The following is a 17,755-nucleotide window of genomic DNA, read 5'->3' as shown; positions in this document are numbered from 1 at the left end:
TTTTAAAAAAGTATTTTTATTGCGAAATATCCACACACATACAGTTCAACCTTATTATACAACCAATGGCTCATAATATCATCCCATGTTATATATTCTTCACCATATGATCAAATTTTAAGGAATTGCAACAAAATTCTCATATGCTATGCATCTATTAACCAAAAAGCTAGGACCCACTGGCATAAATTATTTTTTTATTTTAATTTTCTGTTTTTGTTTTATAAAAACTTAATAAGCTGCCATGCCGGAGACCCAGGTTTGATTTCTGGTGCCTGCCCATGTGAAAAAAAAAGCTGAAAAAGAAAAATATATATGTTTAATTAGAGCATACAGGAACAGAGTTAAAGCAAACCAATACTAAATGCTGTTAAGGGGAGCACTTAAGGGAAATCCAGCTGACAGTGTGGAGAGTGGAGGGGCAGCTCATAACTCCCCAGCTACTCCCCTACTTCAGTGCTGCAATGGAAAACCTTCAACCTGCTTGGCTTTTACCTGACCCCACAACCAAGTTCACATCAGAAATGTTTGGGAAAAAATGCCAGGCATCACATGTTGCTGGTGAGGTGCATGGAGACATTTTTAATGTGTTTTCCTTTTTCAGTTGTCAACAGCTGAAGACATAACTAGTATTTTTTATTAGGATAGTTTGCCACTGACACTGTAGTCAGCTTCAGATGCTTTACTAGAAACAGTCATCCAACCAACCTAAACACAAGAATACACATTTGACTGTGGCCCAAGTACACATCTGGCTCACTTGCTCTGCCAGGCTCTTCCCGCTCCTAAAGTCCCTTCTAGAAGGTGGCAGGTGGGGAGGGGGGGCATGACGTTGCATTTTAACTTGTTGATTCTCAGTGCCATTTATAAATGCTTTTTCTTTATATTTTTCCACCCATTCAAGATCCTTCTTCTCAAGCCACTAAGCTGGTTCCTTCTCTCCATGTTTCTACTCTTCACTGCACGTGTGAAGGCCAGGGATCTTTTACAAAGTGTGGATAACCAGCATAAGAACCATCTGGGGTGCTTAGTAAGACTCTGGATTCCAGGGGCCAACAAAGGATCAGAATCTCTATGGAAGGTCCCTGAAATTAGTTTAACAAGCTCCAGTGATTTTGATACATACTATTTGTGAACCACTGAACTTCATGTGAAGTTCAACAACAACAAAACAGGGCTGGGACAAGGTGAGCTCTCTTTTCTTCCTCCATTTGTAAATCAATATACTGTATAATTCTCTCTGGGTGTATCTCTAAGCCTTACTCCAATCAGAGACTGAGAGGTTTCATCTCACTTTTTTCTGACTCTCCTAGTTTCATGACCCCTTTTCCTCTGCATCTAAAACTGTGCAGATCATCCCTTTAGCTTGCAGAAAACTTTTATTGACACTGCTGCCCATTTAATTTAAAATCCCACATCTTCTACCTTCTTTTAAATTTTCTGAATAATGGTGTGTATCAGTTGGCCATTTCTTCCCCATGTATTCCTTCTCAAAGTTTCTTAAAACTGGCTTTGTTCCCCACCCTAATGGAACTGTTTTCTTTGTTCCCCACCCTAATGGATCCAACAGAGACTTCCTACAAGCCCAGACTACTTGGGTTGCTGGGGCAGCAGGGAAAAGCTTGTGAAAATGAAAGGAGCTATGTACAGTTTCGACATTCTTATTCTCTTTAGATATTCCAGCTCGTTATTATAGATTCCTCTCCAAAGCCATCCCTGAGACTTCTGCACTTCACTCTGCCTGCTGGTCTCAGGGCACTCATCTGTTGCAGGAGTTGAATCACCACTCCTAGGCTAGGGACTGCCCCTTTGGCATTTCTTGGCATTTGGGATTCAGCCTTGAGCTTCAGCAGCCTTCTGGAGGGTGGCTTGGGATATTTGTTCCCCTAAGGCCTCTCCTTGAGGAAATAATCAGAAAAAATAGGCTTCCTTTAAGACCTAAAAAAGAAACATTTATTTATTCAAGGGCTAGGCTATAAAATTCCTACTTTGCTGATAAGGTGACTTTGTGACCCAGTTAGCTAAACAAAGATTCAGGTTTAGTTAGTCAGGCTGGGCTGAAGTCCTTGAATAAAAGTTTAATTAATTATGCTCTACTATCTAATACTTGGCAAAATTAGCTGTAGTGTTTTCTTGCCATTTATTATACAATCAAGGGGTTCCTTATATCAAAATTTTTTTTTAGAAGCTGTCTCTGTCCATTTGAAATTAAACTTAGACTCCAAATGTCAAGGCTTTTATTGATGTCTAAAAGCATGCAGTCTCATTTAGAAGCATACATGGAGTGAAAGAATATCATGGCCCCTGTGGCAGGTCATACGTTTTCTTCATTACTGTTCATTTCAGATGTCTCAAAATGAAGCTACTGAGGTTCTAAAAATATATATTTCTCCTCCTGGAATCAATTCCTTACCTTTCCAAAACAATAAAAATCTTACTATGCTTTGTTATTTAAAACGGCAGAATTTCTTTGTTATAACAACCTGCTAAATGCCTCTGTTCATCTCTAAACCAGTCCACCAGACACACACTGCATAAACATGATCTGTCTCATGAGACCCTCCCACTCAAGAACATTGAGAAGCCTCCTAAAGCTCTTAAATAATTAAATCCAAATTATTCTGCCAGGTTGTTTGTGGTACTCTCCTATTTCATATTAGTTTCTCACCGCTTTTTGCCAGACTAGTCCCTTCACTGTGCCCATTGTGGTCAGGCCTTGTATGGAAACACAGGTCTTTGTTCGCCCTGCTCCCCAACCCCATTCCCTTCAAGTTTCATCCCTACAAGCATGACAGTAATACCTGACCTGCTTCAAGATGGTCGGATGAATTAGATGATCTCAGCCCTCTGCAATTCTGTGCTCTCTAACTATTGTCCTTATTATCCAGGTTTAATTATTATGATATTTATTGCATGAAAGTAAGCAAACAAGTACTTAGAAAGAAATAAGCCACCTTCTGAGCTCTGCATTTGTAAACATCTTTCTATTTTATGGTGGTCAATATCCTGATTCACTGTGAGTCTAGAGCTAAATTGGGGAAGAGAAATGCTTGACTTACTTCTTTACTTACTTGATTAACCAAAGACAGTAAGATATCTAATGAGGAGCTCGTTCATATCCAAAATATTAAATAAAAGGGTAGCTAAGAGTGTATGATACCACTGGTAAGGGGTCAATAATAGTGGGGGATAAGCAGAATGGGATGTTTTGGGTTTCTTTTTTTGAGTAATAAAAATGTTCTAAAGTTGATTGTGGTGATATTTGCACAACTCTGTAATGATACTGGGAGTCACTGACTATACACTTGTATGTATTGTATGTGGAGATATCTCGATAAAACTGCTTAAAACTTAAAAAAAAATTTTTTTAAAGGAAAGTTTGCTTAGACAGTTAACTGGGAACCTTTTCAGTACCAATGAAGAGGGCTGAGTCAGCAAAGGGTCAGGGTAATCACTAGACCCTGTTGGAGGCCAGAGAATAGACCATGAGCTCACCAGACGTAAACTTCAGCCTTTATGGCAATGTCCAAACAAAAAAGGATATTGCCCTGGAGAACAGAAAAGCCAAAGGGCAATAAAAGGGGCTGCATGAGGGAAGCGGGGCCTCCTCTGCCCTGCTGTGGCAAGGTGGCATCAACCCACCTCACACATTTAGAAAATGTGTGGAGATAGGATTTAAAAGAGGAGCATTAACCCAAAAGATGAGCCACCTGAAAGCTATTATTTAAACTGGAGAGGACTAAAACATCAGTAATTAGAAATTTTTAGTTTACTTTCACCCTTTTTTCCAGCTTCCCAATAGGAGGGTGCTTTTGATGGAGAGTAAATCAGATGTAAAAGATTCAAATTGTATTTTCTTTAAGTAATAATGTTTTGGTTTGCTAAAACTGCCTGAACGCAATGTATCAGAAGTGGATTGGCTTTTACAAAAGGCATTTATTAAGTTACAAGTCACAATTCTAAGGCCATAGAAACGTCCAAACTAAAGCATCAACAGAGGACACCTTCCCTGAAGAAAGGCTGATGGTGTCCAGGTTCCTCTGTCACGTGGGAAGGTACATGGCGATGTCTGCTGGTCCTTTTCTCCTGGATTGGTTTCAAAATGGCTCTCTCAGCTCCTGTGGGTCCTTCTGGCTCCGCCTAGGGTGTTTTCTTTCTTAGCTTCTCTCGGCTCTGAGCTCTCTGCAAAATGCCTCTCCCTTAAAGGACTGCAGGAAGCAGATTAAGGCCCACCTTGATTGGGCATGGTCGCATCTTCATGGAAATAATCTACTCAAAAGTTCCCACCCAATAATAGGTCTGCTCCCATATGATTGGATTAAAAGAATATAGACCTTTCTGGGTACATAACAGATTTAAACCAGTATAAATAATGAGAATAAAATCACAACCCTAGGCGGGGGAAAGGTAACTCAGAGGAAACTTCCAAATTTCCTCTATAAAATGCTCTAAGGTCCATGGTTCTCAATGTATGCTCCTGGATCAGCATTACCTGGGAGTTGCAAATCCAGGCTCCAATTTAGACCTACTGTATCAGAAACTCTAGGTATGGGACCTAGAAATCTGGGTGCTGTGACATGTCCTCACAGCATGCTTGAGAACTCCTATTCTAGGTCCATGTGCTCAACACTAGCTGGACATTGGAATCACCTGTTGAGTTTTAAAGAAATACTTTTGGTCAGACTCTGTGACAGAGCTATTAGATGAAACCCTGGGGGTGGAGCCTGGCAAGTTTTAATTTATAGCCAAGACTGAGAACCACTCCTCTAAATTCTTCACATTTTTTATAAACTCAATACCCATTATCATAGCTTCAGAACAGTGCTAGGCTGTGTGTATGTGGGGGCGTGCATGTGCACCCATGCACTCGTGCTCACGATCCATTGAATGAAGAAACAGTATTTTATTAGTTGCCTGACGCTGCTGTCACCAAGGATCCCAAACTTGGTGGCATAAAACAGCAGAAATGTATTATCCCCCAGTTCTGAAGCCCAGAAGTCTGACAGCATGGTGTATAGTAGGGCCATGTTCTCTCTTAAGTCTCCAGGGAAGAACGCTTCTTGGCCTCTTTCAGCTTCCCATGTCTGTAGGCAACCCTTGGCCTTCCCCAGCTTGTGGCTATATAACTTCAGCCTCTGCCTCCATCTCCCTGTGGTCTTCATGTGTCTGTCTCTGCATCTGTTCTCCTTTTTTCATAAGGACACCTGCCATATTAGATGAGGCCCACCCTATTCCAGTCTGACGTCATCTTAACTTGATTACAGCTGCAAAGACTCTATTTCCAAATAAAAGCACAGGTACCAGGGGTTAGGATTTCAACATCTCTTTTGAGGGAGACACATTTCAACCCATTATAGGGAGAGAGAGAATGTGGAACCAAAGATTTGTAACAGCTTGATGCCAAGTGAAAATCCAAAGTGTTTCCATATGCTGACTCAAATTAGACTCATTAGATTTAAATTTCTTCATAGAATAGCCCAAGAAAACTGTTGTCATGTTCTCTGACCTGGTGGGGTTTCTGATAATGAGGCTTCAAAATGACCTCCTCCTTATTATGTAACATATATACTTCATTATAAAGTTTTAGATAATTATTGATTCACATGGAAACCAGATGCAAACACATGGAACCTGGAATGCTGCCATTTGAGAACGTCCCAATTTGTCAACTACCTGTTTTTCTTCTTCTTGGCCACTGAGCAAACTTCAAGGATAGAATACTTTTAGCTTGGAATCTTGAAAACTGACTAAAGAAATACTTTTTACATTACAGCCTTAGAAATCACCTGAGAATCAACTTAATTACTTAGAAAGAATAAGGCCCGAGCCTAGAGTAGATGCTTATATGGTTCTAATATCCCAAAGTCACATGACCATGTTTCATGGAATCCTAATCCCAGCAGATATCCCACAAGAAAGAGTTCCTTGGTCCTTCAGGACAGAAATGTGGTTCAGCATTATTTAACTCAGAATTTTTCTTAGTCTTGGAAATTTTGGGACAGATAATTCTTTGTGTGGAGAACCGTCCTAGGTACATCGTGAGATGTTTAGCAGCATCCTGGCCTCTTTCCACTTCATACCAGTGGCACCATTCTCTCCAGTTATGACACCCCAAAATATCTTCTGACATTACCAAATGTCCCTTGGGAGGCTGTTTGAGAACCACTGATTTAACTTAATGTTTCCAAAAATTAACATGATCACAGAAGATATAAATATATGTATTTATATAATACACATATAAATATATGTATTATATATATGTATATATATATAAAAGTAACATGAGACTTAAGTGATATTAATAGGTGGATAGTAAATAGTATATGTTAGTAGATATGAATATATTATATACGTCCCTAATATACTATTTAACATCCACCTATTAATATCACTTAGGTCTCATGTTACTAGAAATGTACTCTGGGAAACACTGCAGTAGAGAAGAGGGCCTAAAAATGCTCAGGTCTGGAGGAGGAAGCTATTATTCCCACATATTCAATGAATTCTAAGAGCTCTAAAGTTGACATTGCACAGGGGATGAAATCACAGAACTGACAGATGAAAGTATCAGACATTATTCCAAATTTTCTATCTGTAAACCACAAAACAGATGAAAAAACAAAGTCCTTAATATATCTGTACCTTAATTTGCTTATCTATAAACTAGAGATAATGACTTTCTAGTGGGGCTCTAAGCATGCAATAAGATAATGGACAGAAAGCACCCAGCATGAGGCCTGGTACATGGTACATAACAGAAGGAGCAGCTGTGCTCAGGACAGAGAGTGAATCAGGCCTCAAGCACGAAACTTGGGTCCTAACATCCCAGCCCGATGACTTGTTTTCTGCGTGAACTAGGCCACTGCATACCTCAGTCTTACCATTTGTAAAATGGAGATATCACTCTCACCTGATTATAATGGGTTAACACATTAAAGAAATTTAGAGCCATACCTGGTGTTAGTAGTAAGGTGTTTAGAACTCACTCATTGGTATTGTAAAGACTTGGTACCGGGCTATGGCCTTACAGAGCACATAGTTGCTTACCAATGTGAGGAATAAGTTTATATTTCAATGACCAAAAACAAAAAGAGAAAAATGTGGACTTCAATATAAAATAGTGAGACTAACAGTTAAGGCACAGGTTGAAAAAAAATCTATTATCTCCTAGGGAAGGAAGTATCTGATACCACTAGTGGCTCTTTTTATATCAATACAAAAAAGAACTCAATAGTTAAAGAGCACATATATTAATGAAAATGAGAACAAAAGCAATCGCATGTACGATTGGTATTAAAAGAGGTCTTCTTAGATCCAATTAAACTTTCAACCCCCCAAGTCTCATGGATGGTACTTGGTACCCATCTACCTGGAAGGTCACAGGGCAGGAACCACTCTCACTGGCAGAACAACATCAGGCTTTCCTTCTCAGCAGAATCCCTGCAGGGCTCTAATGGCTGTCCAGGAGCTATCTTCTCCCATGGTGATACCTCTGATGCACACCAGGCAGATGTGGAAGCCACTCTGGCTTACAAACCTCCTTCCCCACAGGGGTCAATATTTCTTGCAGTAACTCCATAAGCACAAAGTTCTGGGTCCTTGTAGTAGACACACCCAGGCCAAGAGTCACCCCAACACAGGAAGTCCAAAACTGTGGCTTGTACCCCTCTGGTATTTATTATAATTTGTTTTTAGTTCCTCCCAATCCAGAAAATTTACCAATCAGGGTCATTTTTAGAATAAGTAATGTTGCCTAGAAATATTTACTCCTATTAGGTTTCTAGGAGAGCAGAGCTACAAAGTTAACCAAAAGTCAGATTCTCATGCAGGAGAAAATGCCTCTATGGTCCTCTGGGGCAATGCTTTCCAAATTCTACAAGTTATAGTACACCCATGCAAAGATAACATTTTGTAAGAGACAGTGAGATGAACTGCAGGGGCTTGTTGAAGACCGTCATTACTTTTCTTTATATTATAATAAGAAAAATGAAACACGAGGTCTTAAGGAAAATATTCGATATTGAATTTGAGAACAAACTTCCAAATATAATCCAGCTCATAAGCAACCACTGCTTTAATCATAAATTATTTGAAAATAGCTAAGTGCATTATAATTCAGATGTGATGAAGGATCTGTTCAAATTCTTTGCAGAAGTAGGAGGCAGTAAATTGCACTAGAGAAACATTTTGTATCTCACTTTTCCACAATTGAATTTTTGCCTTGAATCCCTATCTTTGTCAGGAGTGTTCACATATTTTCAGGCAGCTCTTGTAATTTTTTTTTATCAAGTTCATTCAGGTGCTCAGATTCCAGTTAAGTAACCCAGTTGTAAAATCAAGAGCTATCCTTCATTAATCTGCAAAGTTGACTCATTCACAAAATATCTCCCAATTCTTCCTTTAGATCATCAATGCACTTCAGTCTGAAAAAACAAAAAGTGGTATTTTGCTCTCATTTCTTTTTCTAAAGCTGGAAACAGCTATGTATTGGCTTGGGTTTTTTTATAGTCAAAGTTTTGATAATATTATTTAGTTTGGAATTCAGAACTGTAGGGAAACATTTACATATGGAGTTCCTCTGTGAATAAAATAATGTTTTACTTGAATCTCAGAGTTAGAATAAATCCTAGATACAAAATGCATTAGAAAGAAATATTTACATAATATCTCCCTTGCCTTGAATATGTGATCCTGTTTTTTTTTTCCTCATCAGAACAAAAGTCTTCAAAACATTCACTTCAGGTATTCCAGATAGTGCTGTTATCTTAACAATTACTAACAGCTCTAGATCCACCAATATGCAATGAAAACTTTTTGTTGTCAATAAAACTTTAATGATGTCCTGGATTATGGCAGTCTCTGTTATCTAACCTGTTGCTCTTCTAATGACATTATTGATTTCCTTTGCTCCTCTGGTCCCAAATAGAATCAACAATTCCCATGCAGGTTGGTAAAACGAAATTCTGACATTAGCGTAAGTCATTCTGACATTAGATAATATGTGCACTTCTTGATTTAATACTAATTTCAAGAAAGAACTTTGATTCATATCTTGTTCTTGCACATGCTTTAGAAAAACCCTTTCATGAGTGGGATAGATGTCTCTAGAAGATATTGATAGAGATTGTTTGGCAACATAGATCCATTTGATACCATTTCCATGGAAATTGGATATTTCAACAAAAGGACAGGAACATTATTGGGGTTCATAATCCTAAGTATGTTGTCTAATTAGTTATAGAGTTTTTCCTTGAACTGCTGTGTCTGCCTTCTAGATCTAATGATTTTCCAGCATTATTAAAAAATTGTCCATATAGTAGAAAGATATCTGTCAAAATTATATCTTTTTAGCCATAAAGTATTTAAAAGAATTATAGACTTTAATGGTGCCAGAAAATTTATTTTTTTGAAGAATTAGGTAACTTGCTGTTTAGTTTGCCAAACCTGCCAAAATGCAGTATACCAGAAATGGGTTGGCTTTTAAAACTGCTATTTATTAACTTACAATTTGTGGTTCTTAGGCCATGAAAATGTCCAACCTGAGGCATCAACAAGATGGTGATACCTGGAGTCTGAAGACAGGCTACCAGCATCTGGGACATCTCTGCCACATGGGAGGACACATGGCTGCATCTGCTGATGCTTCATTTCCAAGTTTTATTGCTACCAGCTTCTGGATTCAGTGGCTTCCTCTCTCAGCTCTTCTGGAGCCTTATCTGTGAGCTTCTCTGAATTTCTTCTTATAAGAGGATATGTGTTTTATCCTCTTACAAAGGACCCCAATAAAGGATTAAGTCCCACCTTAAATTGGGAGGGTCACATCTCAATTGAAACAATCTAATCAAAAGGTCCCACCCATAACAGGTCTGCACCAACATGAATGAATTAAAAGAACATTGCCTTTTCTGGGGTACATAACAGCTTCAAACTACCATACTTGCATTAAAATGTTTTAAAGTATTTTAAAAGTCATGGATGTGGCAAGAAAAACAGGAATGAGATATGGATTTCATTAAATAAAATTATTAAAATTCTCACAATACAAATATTGTTTATACTCATGTATGATTAAAAATACACAAAAAATCTGCAAAGGCTTATAGTCCTTTGTAATGAATCAGTTTTATTACAGTACATTTAAAAATTATGTTTTGTACAACTGACTCCTGAGCCACTGCCAGAAGGTATGAAGTTGTGAGGCATGCAACTATTTGAATGAACCCTAAGGGCTGTGTGTTGAATGAAATGTCAGAAACAAAAAGACAAATATTATCATGCTTCACTCATATAGACTACTATAATATAAAAACTCGGTGAACTGAAGTTGAAAGCATGGGTTATCAGGTTGGGAACTATTGGAAAGGGTCCTAGATTATAAGTTCTTATAGCAGTGACATATATTCAAGAGGTATAACTGGTATTTCTAAATTCTGAGATACTGAGCTGCTTGTATATAACCTGATTGTTCCCAGAAACTTTGGGTATTTTTTATTATTATTATTAATCAAAAAAAGAAAAGAAATTAACACAACATTTAGAAATCATTCCATTCTACACATGCACTCAGTAATTCTTAGTATCATCACATAGATGTATGATCATCATTTCTTAGTACATTTGCATCGATTTAGGAAAAGAACTAGCAAAACAGCAGAAAAAGATATAGAATGTTAATATAGAGAAGAGAATTAAAATAATAATACTAATAAAAAATATATATATATAAAAGGAAAAAGAAAAAAACAAAAACAAAAGATACAAACAAACAAACAAACAAAAAACTATACTTCAGGTGCAGCTTCATTCAGTGTTCCAACATAGTTACATTACACTTAGGTATTATTGTGCTGTCCATTTTTGAGTTTTTGTATCTAGTCCTGTTGCACAGTCTGTATCCCTTCAGCTCCAATTACCCATTATCTTACCCTGTTTCTAACTCCTGCTGGTCTCTGTTACCAATGATATATTCAAAGCTGATTCTCGAATGTCTGTTCACATCAGTGGGACCATACAGTATTTGTCCTTTAGTTTTTGGCTAGACTCACTCAGCATAATGTTCTCTAGGTCCATCCATGTTATTACATGCTTCATAAGTTTAGTCTGTTTTAAAGCTGCATAATATTCCATCATAGGTATACGCCACAGTTTGTTTAGCCACTCGTCTGTTGATGGACATTTTGGCTGTTTCCATCTCTTTGCAATTGTAGATAATGCTGCTATAAACACTGGTGTGCAAATGTCCATCTGTGTCTTTGCCCTTAAGTCCCTTGAGTAGATACCTAGCAGTGGTATTGCTGGGTCGTAATCCATTCTGCCATTCTATGTCTTTTGATTGGGAAATTCAGTCCATTAACTTTTAGTGTTATTACTGTTTGGATAATATTTTCCTCTAACATTTTGCCTTTTGTATTATATATATCATATCTGATTTTCCTTCTTTCTACACTTTAATCCATACCTCTCTCTTCTGTCTTTTCGTATCTGACTCTAGTGCTCCCTTTAGTATTTCTTGCAGAGCTGGTCTCTTGGTCACAAATTCTCTCAGTGACTTTTTGTCTATAAATGTTTTAATTTCTCCTTCATTTTTGAAGGACAATTTTGCTGGATATAGAAGTCTTGGTTGGCAGTTTTTCTCTTTTAGTAATTTAAATATATCATCCCACTGTCTTCTAGCTTCCATGGTTTCTGCTGAGAAATCTACACATAGTCTTATTGGGTTTCCCTTGTATGTGACAGATTGTTTTTCTCTTGCTGCTTTCAAGATCCTCTCTTTCTCTTTGACCTCTGACATTCTAACTAGTAAGTGTCTTGGAGAATGCCTATTTGGGTCTATTCTCTTTGGGGTGCGCTGCACTTCTTGGATCTGTAAATTTAGGTCTTTCATAAGAGTTGGGAAATTTTCAGTGATAATTTCTTCCATTAGTTTTTCTCCTCCTTTTCCCTTCTCTTCTCCTTCTGGGACACCCACAACACGTATATTTGTGCGCTTCATATTGTCATTCAGTTCCCTGATCCCCTGCTCAAGTTTTTCCATTCTTTTCCCTATAGTTTCTGTTTCTTTTTGGAATTCAGATGTTCCATCCTCCAGTTCACTAATTGTAGCTTCTGTCTCTTTAGATCTACCATTGTAGGTATCCATTGTTTTTCCCATTTTTTCTTCTTTGTCCTTCACTCCCATAAGTTCTGTGATTTTTTTTTTCAGATTTTCTATTTCTTCTTTTTGTTCAGCCCATGTCTTCTTCATGTCCTCCCTCAATTTATTGATTTGGTTTTTGAAGAGTTTTTCCATTTCTGTTCGTATATTCAGCATTAGTTGTCTCAGCTCCTGTATCTCATTTGAACTATTGGTTTGTTCCTTTGACTGGGCCATATCTTCAATTTTCCGAGCATCATCCATTATTTTCTGCTGGTGTCTGGGCATTTGATCAGATTTCCCTGGGTGTGGGACCCGGCTGGTTGAAAGGTTTTTCTGTGAAATCTCTGGGCTCTGTTTTTCTTTTCCTTCCCAGTAGGTGACGCTCATGGCGCTCGTCTGTCTGCGGGGCCCACCAGTAAAAGATGCTGTGGCTCCTTTAACTTGCCAATCCGAATCTCGCAGTCGGCCCGGGAAACCGCGCGTGGAGTGGGGGTCGCCGGCCGCCACGGCTTGGGGGAGTGCCAGTCCAAATTGCCCAGCTGGCCCGAGATGCCAAGCGTGGCGGGAGGGCCCCGCTATCCAACGTTCCCAGTCAGACCGGGGAGCCACGTGCGTGGAGGGGGCCCCAGTCGCCAGCCGCCCCGGCCGGGAAAACGCGCGCCCCTCGGGTATCTCACCGCAGCGGATTCTCCCTGCCCGTTCAGCCGTTCCAGAATGGGGTACACTGTCTTTTTGGTCTCTGTCGTGGCTCCGGGAGCTGTTTCGTATTGTTTCTGTTTCTCTAGTTGCTTTTCTGGAGGAGCAACTAAGTCCCGCGCGTCTTACTAAGCCGCCATCTTCTCCGGAAGTCAAACTTTGGGTATTTATGTGACATTTGAGAATCAGAGTTAGACCTCCAAAGCTATGAAAGTCAGCAGTACCCCATACAGGAACTGTTTAAAAGGTTGAAAACGGGTCCAGACTTCAACTAGAAATATGAATGAAGCTGACCTGGATAGGATTGGGGTAGATCAGAATACAGGGTAAAGGATGATATCCTCCATATTTTAAAACTTCAACTTCTGTGTGAGACCAAAGGGAGAAATACTTATTTGGTGAAAAATTCATATTTTGGGTAGCACATTATCTAATTTAACTTGTATGGGTAGTTTAGTTGAACACTGTAAGTACATGGAATCTTGAATAAGGTGTGAGATCTTTTTGGTTTACCCAGGTTAGTGTACTGCCCTGATATATCCCTTAATAATTTCCGCAGTGAATAAAGAAATATTTGCAAAGTCTTTTGGGGGAAACCTGGGTTCAATTCCCGGTGCCTGCCCATGCAAAAAAAAAAAAAAAAAAGTCCCTAGGGGGAATGGGATAAAGGCAGAAATATACAACTTCCTCATTTGGAGAATTTCTGATATTCTCACAAGCACTGGGGACAACGAAATCAATAGGCTGAGAACCTCGATCTTGGAGTTTGCCCCTACGAAACTTATTCCTGCAAAGGCTAGGCTAAGCCTACTTATAATTATGCCTAAGCATCACCCCCAGAGACCCTCTTTTGTTGCTCAGATGTGGCCTCTCTCTCTAAGCCAAATTGACAGGTCAACTCACTGCCCTCCCTATTAGGTGGGACATGACTCCCAGGATGTAAATGTCCCTGGTAACGTGGGACAGAACTCCCGGGATTCTAAGTCCAGGCATCACTGGATTCAGAAAGTCTTCTTGTCCAAAAGGGGGAAAAGGGAAATGAGAAAAAATAAAGTGTCAGTAGCTGAGAGATTTCAAACTTGCGAGGTTATCCTGGCAGTTATTCTTATGCATTACAGAGATATCCCTTTTTAATTTATGGTGTATTGGAGTGGGTGGAGGAAAGTACCTGAAACTGTTGAACTGTGTTCCAGTAGCCTTGATTCTTGAAGATAACTGTATAACTATGTAGCTTTTATAATGTGCCTGTGTGATTTTGAAAACCTTGTGTCTCATGTTCCTTTTATCCAGGGTATGGACAGATGATTTAAAAATATGGATAAAAAATAAGTAGTGGGGGGATAAAATGAATTGGGTAGATAGAAATATTAGTGATCAATGAGAGAGAGGGGTAAGAGGCATAGGATGTACGAGTTTTTCTTTTCTTTTTTTTTTTTTTCATCTTATTTTCAAGAACATGGCTCTTAGGATCATAACTGGCTAAGGTATTTGGGTGAGGGGAGAATGCAGAAGAATTTATTCCTTTTTTTCTTTTTATGGAGTGATGCAAATGTTCAAAAAATGATCATAGTGAGGAATACAAAACTGTTAATGATACTGTGAGCCACTGGTTGTATACCATGTAGGGACTGTATGTGCATGAAGGTCTGTCAATAAAAATATTTTTTAAATTAAGCTTTAGAAAACTATTTTTAAAATTTTTAAAAACATTCATTAAGTCATTAAGACTCAAATTTTCCAGAACTTCAATTTTTGGTTTCTTTGTACCCAAGAGTTCAGTTCTCAGCTTATCTCTCTCCTGTCTCCACCTAATCAGGTTTAATACTCACACTGATTGAGTCACACCTTCATGGAGATAATCTAATTAAACTTTCCAATATAAAGTACTGAATGGGGATTAGAAGAAATACCTGCCTTTACAAAATGGGATTACGATTAAAACATGGCTTTTCTAAGGTACATACATTTTTTCAAACCTGCACACTGTTTAAATGGCTTAATGAGCATAAAGTACTTTGAAGAGTGCCTAGAGCATGGCAGATGATAAATCATCATCTTTCTTGACATGTAAAATGCTGTGATTCACTCTGGTGTCCTCTCACAGAATGAGTGTTTTCCCTGGCCTCTAGCAGCAGCCTCCCTGACACATGGCCACTGCTACAATCATGCTTGCTCAGGGTCTAAACCCTAATGAAAGAGTCCATTTGTCTTGACCAACCCTCTTCTCTGTTCTCTAAACTATTGATGCTCTCCCTGCTGGTGCTTTACCCTGCTCCCGCCCACTTGCCCCAGACCTGTTCAGAAGCAGCCATTACTCTGGGATAATCTGAAGCATACTGTTGTATACTCCCCAGGCCGACATTCCAACATATTTGGACTTCTCCTCAAAGCATATTCCTTACAAAATTGTTACTGCCTAGCACATACCATTAATGTGATTCTTGAGAATAAATTTTAAAAATGAAACCATTTTCTCACTTAAAGTGACCATTGCAGAACTTCACATTGCAGAACTGCATACTGGATGTATTCTAAAAATTATGTGCCAAACAAAGTCATTAGTTTACCATATTACTTTCAGAAAGGGGTTCGATATACATGATGGCCTTCCCTTGTCAATCTAGTGCTCAACTAATTTTCAACTACTACTTTTAACTCCTAATTCAGCTACTTTTAACCATGCAGCACCCAAATAACTGTCTTTATTCATAACATTTATAATATTTGGAGTTTAGGTTAAGGAGGAAAACTGAACATCAAACTTTAAAACACAACAGTGATTGTGAGCTTCCAGAAATACTTTCCTGTGAATTGCTATCAAGCGCCACTACTGTTTGTCAGAAAAATGTACAAAACTTCAACTCAATTCATCAGTCTAGAAATAAAATCAATTTCCAGAATTGACAAAAGCAAAGATTTCAGTTTCTTATTCAATATTTTTTCTCATGCTGATAAATAAATGAGAGTCAATTTTACATTTGGCAAATGTGACTTTTCTCCTAGATGGGAATGAAATCACAAATGGCACTCCTTGATATCCATGTTACTGTGCAATTTCTTTTTTTTAAGAAGTGAAAGCTAGCAAAGCATTTTCTGGTATGAATCAAATGTGTTTAGAAAAATCAGCAAATAAACCATGTTCCTCAACAATCTCCATTTAAAAGCCATACCCCCTCTCCAAAACTTTATTCAAAATATACAAAGAAGTAGTAAGGTATTAGCAGGAATAATAATACTATTAAAGAAATGTTTCCACATCCAAAGACTTTAAGTTTTGTTATATGCTAATTCTCTTATCTTGAAAAAAGCAAGATCTTTCTTTCAACTTTCAAAAATAGTCTCGTGACCCCATTTCTTCCTCTATCACCTCATGTCTCTTCTTCCTTTGGTGTGCCCAAAGCAATACTACCAAATCCAAATTTCTACTTTTCACTGTTGAATCCACTCTATCCAGTCTGCTATGCCTTAGTTAATAACAACTTAAACCTTCCTCTTGCTTAGATGGCAAATGTGACTTTTCTACTAGATGAGTGGATCAGAAAGCTACCCTGGACTCCTCTCTGTTCTGTCCACACTACATACAATCCATAAAGACATCCAGTTGGTTTGACCTTGTGGCTATCTCCAGAATCTGATCCACTCCTTACCACCTCATCTGCCACCACCTCTCACCTGAATAATCGCAAAAGGGTTCATGCTGGTCTTCTGGGTTCTGCGTGACCTGGCTCATCTCTCACTCACTCCATGCTAGTCACACAGGCTCCCTCTTTGTCCCTGAACATGCCAAGCACCAAAAAAATCTCAGGATATTTGGATTCCCTTTCCCATTGCCTGGCATCTTCTTTCCCTCATACCACATGATTCACAACTTTTTCTCCTTCAAGTTCTTGTTCCAAAGTCAGCTTCTCAATGAGGTCTCACTTCATTTGCAACCTTTTCACCAGAGTTCCCAATCCTCTTTACTCTATTTTTTCTATAATACTTTCTAGCCTTCTAAATCATTCTACACTGATATGGCACTAGCGCCTAGAACAGTGACTGCTATATAGAGTGTGTCCAATAAATCCTATCAAATGTTTGGGGTTTTACAAGTATCATTTTTCTTCCTACAAAGTATTTCTCACCCCTGTTAAGCTCTTTCAGATTTGTAATAAATACGCCATATTTTAATTCTGATTAAAATGCCTTTCTTCTGTCTTCTCTCCAGGGTAACCCCCACCCCCTCTTTACCCTGTCTTTTTGATCCTTCTCAACTGAGCAGGAAAGCTGGCCTCAGAGGTAGCTGGTTCAATCAAAACCACTGAGCTGAGTAAGGGGATAAGAGAATTCCTAGAAGGCCCTATGCAGCAGAGAATGGGGAAGGTAGCTCAAAGAATTTGGGGTCAAAATTAAACTATCAGAACCACCAAGAAAAGACCGCCTCATCAGTTGCTTTCATCTCAACTCATCAATGAGAGAGGAAAGCCAATATAGTCTTTAATCCCTACTACCCTACTATCAGCTGTTGTGCTGAACTTTAAAGCAACTGGCACACTCACAATTGTATAATTCTTCAAATTATAACATCAACAACAAATGTGTGTCTTAAACAACAGGAGTGAGAAAGCATGTATGTTATGTGTATTATTCATCAATATTAATACACTAGGTTATTAAACTAATTTTTAAAAGAAATCCTTATTTCTACAGTATAAAGGAAAGATGAAATGACATATCAAATGATTCATGTATCACCTACTTTTTATATACTGCCATTCTTCTTTTCTCAGTAATCACAAAATATCAAACATATGCTTGTAAGACTGATTAAAAATAGACATATATCTATATAGAAGCACAGCTAACAGTGTACGACTCTATAAACCTGAAGTCCATAAATAAAGATAAATGGGAAAAACAAATGAAACGGTTTTGATTAGG

At 38.4% G+C, this 17,755-nt stretch overlaps 1 protein-coding gene across 1 annotated transcript in view; it reads right to left on the bottom strand.

Annotated features, from left to right (window-relative positions):
• DNAH6 (dynein axonemal heavy chain 6) overlaps positions 1–17,755 on the bottom strand; it is a 295,021-nt gene that overhangs the window by 241,608 nt on the left and 35,658 nt on the right. The window lies entirely within an intron of this gene.

This window comes from Tamandua tetradactyla, chromosome 17 (assembly GCF_023851605.1).
Source record: "Tamandua tetradactyla isolate mTamTet1 chromosome 17, mTamTet1.pri, whole genome shotgun sequence".
Lineage (NCBI taxonomy): Eukaryota > Metazoa > Chordata > Mammalia > Pilosa > Myrmecophagidae > Tamandua > Tamandua tetradactyla.
The sequence above is the reverse complement of the archived record's forward strand: the minus strand, read 5'-3'. Positions and strand labels throughout refer to the sequence as shown.